The 6,505-nt window shown below is 36.4% G+C and overlaps 1 pseudogene; it reads right to left on the bottom strand.

Annotated features, from left to right (window-relative positions):
- Positions 1 to 1,399: 1,399 nt before the first annotated feature.
- On the bottom strand, positions 1,400 to 1,518 carry LOC112485681 (annotated as a pseudogene).
- Between the last annotated feature and the right edge of the window lie 4,987 nt (positions 1,519 to 6,505).

Here is a 6,505-nt window from a genome sequence, read left to right as displayed (position 1 = left end):
ACATCACTCATTCACAGAGTCACCAGGAATTGGAGCTAACTCAACATAGCACACACAAAAAATCTACCTGGTGTGCTGGAAAGAATAGGGGAGAAGTAGGTTTGGTACCAAAATTAGACAAGGGAAATTATTAGGGTGAAGAATAATTATTCTTGTAGTTGGATATTTCAACTACTTCATAATTTTTTATTGTCACTCCAGCTCCATGTCACACAACAGAAGACCCCTGTGTTTTTCAACCATGACCCCTTTGGAATTTTATAGCATATATATGGTGAAATAATGTTTTCCTATATTAATTAATGTATTTTTCAGTCCTGGTTACTCATTATACCCCATTTTCTTCTTCTCACTCAAACAGAATTCCTATTACTTCAAGACAAATATTTAATCATAGAAAATAATAAAAAGAAATTGAATCATAGCTTTGGAGTTTTGAAATAACTTTCTTAAACTCATGGCAGAAATAAGAGTTTTGACAGTAAAGGCTTTTTGAATTTCAGAAAATGAAACTTTGAATCTCAAAATTCAAAACTGTGATAGATTTATAATACAATAACAAATTTTGAAAAAGTTGAGATCATTAAAACACCCCATCCAAAACTATATAAAGAATCTTTGGACAGAAGAAATAGGGAAATCAGAAGTTGCTTAAAAAGTAACCTTTAACTTTTTTGTTTTTACAAGACAGTGGTATCCTTGGAAGATACCACTCAGGATGGCTTGAGATGGCAATGAATAAAAAAATCTCAACAAAGAGCTAGAAATTATATATAACTGAAATTAAATGAAAATTCTGGGGATGGAAAGTACAATAGCTGAAAGAAGTTAACTCAAAACATAATTTTAAAAATCAAAAGAGGAATTAAAATGATACCTTGTGAATATTCATAGCATTCTCATTCATAAGAACGCAAATCTGGAAATAATTCAAATATCCCTTAATTGATGAATGGATAAATAAATGTGGTATATCCACACAAAGCATTATTATTCCACAATGAAAAGGAATGTAATACCAGTACCTGCCATGACACAGGTGAACCTAAAAACATGCTAAGTGACAGAAGTCAGATACAGAAAGACCACATATTATATAATTCCATTTACATGAAATATTCTGAAAAGACAAATTTAAAGAAGCAAAAAGTAGATCAATAGTTACCTGTGACTGAAGGGGTTGGAGTTGGCCTTAATTACAAATGAAATAGGGGGAAATTGGTGAGTAATGAAAATACTCTAAAAATGGATTGTAGTATGTCTACATAGATTGTATGAAAAATCTTTAAATACATTGTTTTTGTTTGTTTGTTTGTTTTTTAGGGGAGGCAACCCTTAGTTGACCTCACAGATTGCAAGGACCTTGTCAGTCTGCAATCCATTTTTTTTTTTTTTTTAATGCCTATAACACCTGGTCTTTCTAGACAGTCTCTCAACCAAGTACTAACCAGGCCCAACCCTGCTTGGCTTCCGAGATCAGACAGGATCAGGCTTGTTCAGGGTAGTGTGGCCATAGACACACATTGTTTTTCTTGCACTAAACTGTAGTCTTTAATGAGCCTTTGCACAAGCACTGCCTATCCATTCTACTGCTTATCTAGTGAACTCCCTTTCCCACCCTAGAGGCCTCAGCTTGCAAGTCAATTAAAATTTTTTTCCCTAAGACAAACATAATACTTTGATATGCAGTAGAAGGATATTCTTAAATGAACCTGTTTTTTATTTTAGTGTTGTCTTGAATTCTTATTACAAGTCCGTCATGACTTAATTCCTGCTAAACTCCAAAAGATTCATCTACCCTTGCTTTTTCACTATTGGTGCAAATGTTAAGACAACAAAAAAGGCCAAAAAAATTATTATGAAAATAATTTTGACCTCACAGACCTCCTGAAAAGGGCTCAGGGACTCTCAGAGGTCTACAGACAACACTTTGAGAGCAACTTTACTAGAGGAGAATGATAATAAAGTATTATAATAAGTGCCTTCAACCAAATAGATAAACTGGATTTTGAGAAAGAAAAATAAGAAAGCGTGATGTTGACATGATTTGATAAGAAAAACAAATGTTGACCACATTTTCAGAACCAAGAATGTGGATAATTTGACCAAAGATTTCTTTTGGGTGATTTTTGAGAGCAAGAAGCAGCCTGGATACCAAAATGTTAGAATATCCAAGACACTAAGCTAGTTCATATTAAATAAACATTTGAAATCTACATAACTTTTTTTAAAAGATTCCTATAAGAAGTTGCTAGATGTGCTTGTTTTCCACATGTGAAAATATTGTAAACAGGATCCATTTCTCCAGTAAGAGTTTCCGAACCTTTTGTTATAATTACCAAATGCTTAGGACTGGGCTGGCTGGAAATGCATATTAAGCTTTTCTGTGTATGTGGCAAACTTTGTCCAAATAAAGTAGCTTTGTACTCTAAATGAATGAATGAATGAATGAGCGAATGAATAAATAAATAGGCATCTGTATTCCATGAACACGAAGAAAATCTTAAAAAAAAACAAATGTTCTAAGGTTTCAGTCAAGATGGCAGGCTGGATAAAAGCAGGGTGCACCTCCTCCCAGGACTGCATTCAAATTACAACCAAATTAAAAAACAATCAACTTAGAGAATACCTGAAGTCTAGCTGATCATAACACGTACATCTGAGGATATAAAGTAAAACCCACATCAAGACTAGTGGGAGGGGCAGAGATGCAAAGCGGGCTGGCCCCACACCCATACGTGGTGGCTGAGCACTAGGAGGGAGAGAACGGCTTCAGAGGTCACACTGAAGGAATGAGGAGCCATAGCCCCACACATGGACTCCCCAGCTCAGTGTTCCAGTTCAGGAAAGAGGAGTTCCCACAAAATCTGTAAAAACCAGTGGGAATTCTGGCCGTCTGGGTGAGATGGAACAAACCTGAAAACCCAGATGTCCCCCTTAAAGGGCCCGCACACAGACTTACAGACACTCACCCTGGGCGCCTGCAGAAGGTCAGTAGCTTAGGAGACGCAAGAGACATACAGAGAAAGACTGAGTTGTATGGCGCCAGGGTAAAGGCTGAGGGACAGCGTCCATTGTTCCTTTTTTGGGCCCCCTCCAGGATAGTCTACAGATGGGCACCATCTTGCCTATGTTAAACCCTTCCCACACACAGCCAATTCTGAAGCTGCAATGGCTGGGTGCGATCAACCACTCCACCTCCTGTCTCCCAGGGACCCTGCTCCACTCAATGCACAAATAACCCTCAAGAAGCCGGCCCCACCCTGCACCTTCCCAGGGCTGTGCATTCCTCATAGGCAATGGCCCTTGGCTCCTGCAGCTCAGGCGCAACCCATACACTTCGGGGGAGATTTTTGGTGGCAGGCCACTGGCACCAGCATGAGCTGCAGCATTTCTTCAGCAGATCATAGGCACCTGTGGGCCTGACATGGATGGCAGCTGGCCTCGCTGTGATCTCTGACTTTTGTGGGGCCCCATAGGCTCGGCACTGGCAGCATTTTTGAATCGATATTGGCTTGCCGGGAACAGCTTGCTCTACCCCATATCTGTCTATGACCCTACCCCACCCAACCCACAAATTATATGGAACCATAAAAGATCTTGAATAGCTACAACAATCTTGAGAAAGAAGAACAAAGTTGGAGCTATCACACTACCTGATATCAAATGATAGTACAAGGTTATAGTTATCAAAACACCATGGTGCTGGCATAATGGAACAGAATAGAGAGCCCAGAAATAAATCTACGACTATATGGTCAGTTAATCTATCACAAAGGAGGCAAAAATATATAATATATAATAGGGTAAAGACACTCTCTTCAACAAATGGTGTTTGGAAAACTGGACGGATACATGCAAAAAAAATGAAACTGGACCATCTTACACCATATACATGAATACACTCAAAATAGATTAAAAACTTAATTGTAAGACTCAAACCATGAAATTTCTACAGGAAAACATAGGCAGTAAACTCTCTGATATTGCTAGTAGTAATTTTTTTCTGATATAGCTCCTCGGGCAAGAGACACAAAAGAAAAAATAAACAAATGAGACTACATCAAACTAAAAGTTTTTGTACAGCAAAGTAAACCACCAACAAAACAAAAAAACAACCTGCTGAATGAGAGAAGATATTTGTCTATGATACATCTGATAAGGGGTTAAAATCCAAAATTTAAAAAGAACTCAAATAATTCAACAACAAAAAAAACAGACAATTTAATTTAAAAATGGGCAGAACCGAATAGGTATTTCTCCAAAGAAGACATACAGATAGCCAATAGGAATGAAAGGATGCTCAATATCACTAATCATCAGAGAAATGCAAATTAAAGCCACAGTGAGATATCACTTCACACCTGTCAGAATGGCTATCATCAATAAATCAATAAGCAGCAAGTGTCGGCGAGGACGTAGAGAAAAAAGGAACCCTCATACACTTTTGGTGAAATTACAAAATGGTATAGCCACTATGGAAAAGAGTTTGGAGGTGAATCAAAAAATTAAAAATTGAAGTACCTTTTGTCTCAGCAATTGCATTTCTGGGTATTTATCTAAAGAAAACCAAAATACTAATTTATAAAGATCTATGTACCCCTATGTTCACTGCAGTGTTATCCGCAATAGTCAAGATATAGAACCTAAGTGCCCATCCATAGATGATTGGATAAAGAAATTATGGTACATATACACAATGGAATATTATTCAGCCATAATAAATCTTACCATTTGCAATGACATGGATGTACCTAGAGGGTATTATGCTGAGTGAAATAAGTCAGACAGAGAAAGGTAACTACCATATAATTTCACTTACATGCAGAATCTAAAGAACAAAAGGGACAAACTAAACGAAAACAGAATCACGGATACAGAGGACAATCAGGTGACTGCCAGAGTACCAGGAGGTGTTTGGGGGCTGGATGAAAAAGGTGAAGGGATAAAAAAGTACAAATTAGTAGTTACAGAACAGTTATGGGGACGTATAGTAGAGCATAGGGATATAGTCAATAGCATTGTAATGGCTGTGTGTAAAGCCAGATGGGTGCCAGAGTAATCAGGGGATTACTTCATCAACTATATAAATGTCTAACCATTGTACTGTATACCTGAAACTAATATAAACAAAGGGCTTTCAAAAGAGCCATCTGCCAGGTCAAATTAATTAAGCATCTAAATAACATGTTTGATTTAAAATTTTTAAAAAGACAAAAACAGTTTTTTGTTCTGAAAGGTTTTAAGCAACCTATATCTAACATTTTTCCTCCTCTAACTAAAACTAAAAGAAATATTTAAAAAACACACACACACAAAGTAAAATACTAGGAAAAAAATAAAAATGAAAAAATGCAGAGTGCAGAAAATGAAGAAATACTACCAAATTTTTCTGAAAGATTTTATATTTTCTATGACATTTGTTACTAGACATTAGAATTGCACTTCATCTTAGTATTTACTCAATAAGTTTAGAAATCAAATTTTCTGCCTGGCATAAATATAGTCAACAAATATTAATTGAGTATTGACTATGCTAGGACTAGACACAGTAATAAAATGTAGAGTCTGGCCTTCAGGAACAAGCCTTCATATATGACACAATAATATCATAAAATGTTACTGAGATTTTGATGGTTCTTTACCATAAAGATAAATCAAATGGCATGAAATACAAGACTGAGCCTAAAGATCATCCTTGCACAGAAGTTATAAACCCATAAGCTGCGAACCAAATGTAACCCACAGACTTGCTGTATTTGGCTCATGTCATAATTTATTTTTAATTTGTTTTAATACGACAGAAAACAAAGTCCATATTTCTAGTTACTCTTGAATAAATGCTACATACTGCAAACATAGGCTTACATTTTCACATGGCAAGTGACACACTCTAGACTCTCACACTTACTGTTCTTTCTGTCTATTGGCAACCCCTGTCCTAGCCCTTTTAGACCCTCAACTACTCCCAATCCCATTGTCACTTAATTAGAGGCAGACAGGAAGTGGGAGGGTTTTTTTTCCTATTTCCTTATTTCCTTATTTTCTTTGGTTGTAAACACCAAAGAAAAACTAAAAAAAAAAAAAAAAAAGAGTCCTTAGAAAACCTCAAAAGTCTTCATTTTAGGGACAAAAGGGTGGGAGCAAAGCTGTGGGAATCTACATTTCCCCCAATGGTGAGTTTGAGAAGAGAGAAACTCTACTTTGAAGAAAATAATAGTGAACATGAATAGGTATACAAATCAACTAACATTTCCAGACGGCCAATCACATGCAAAATGATGCCAAATACTTTAGTGGGCCAAAGCAGAAGTCTGTAGCTAGATAAGATCATGATCTAGTGTTAACGAATCCCGAATGGTGAGCTGCAGATCTGTGCACTGCATACACCAAACATTATCAGTCAATTAAGTCATTATTCAACAAATAATTAATCAACTAATTCATAATGAGTCAACTAAGTCATCTTGTGCATTTATGCACAATTTTTTTTCAATGTAGGATG

Source organism: Pteropus alecto, unplaced genomic scaffold (genome assembly GCF_000325575.1).
Source record: "Pteropus alecto unplaced genomic scaffold, ASM32557v1 scaffold5, whole genome shotgun sequence".
Classification (NCBI taxonomy): Eukaryota; Metazoa; Chordata; class Mammalia; order Chiroptera; family Pteropodidae; genus Pteropus; species Pteropus alecto.
Note: the sequence above shows the minus strand (reverse complement) of the source record. Positions and strands in the feature narration are given on the sequence as shown.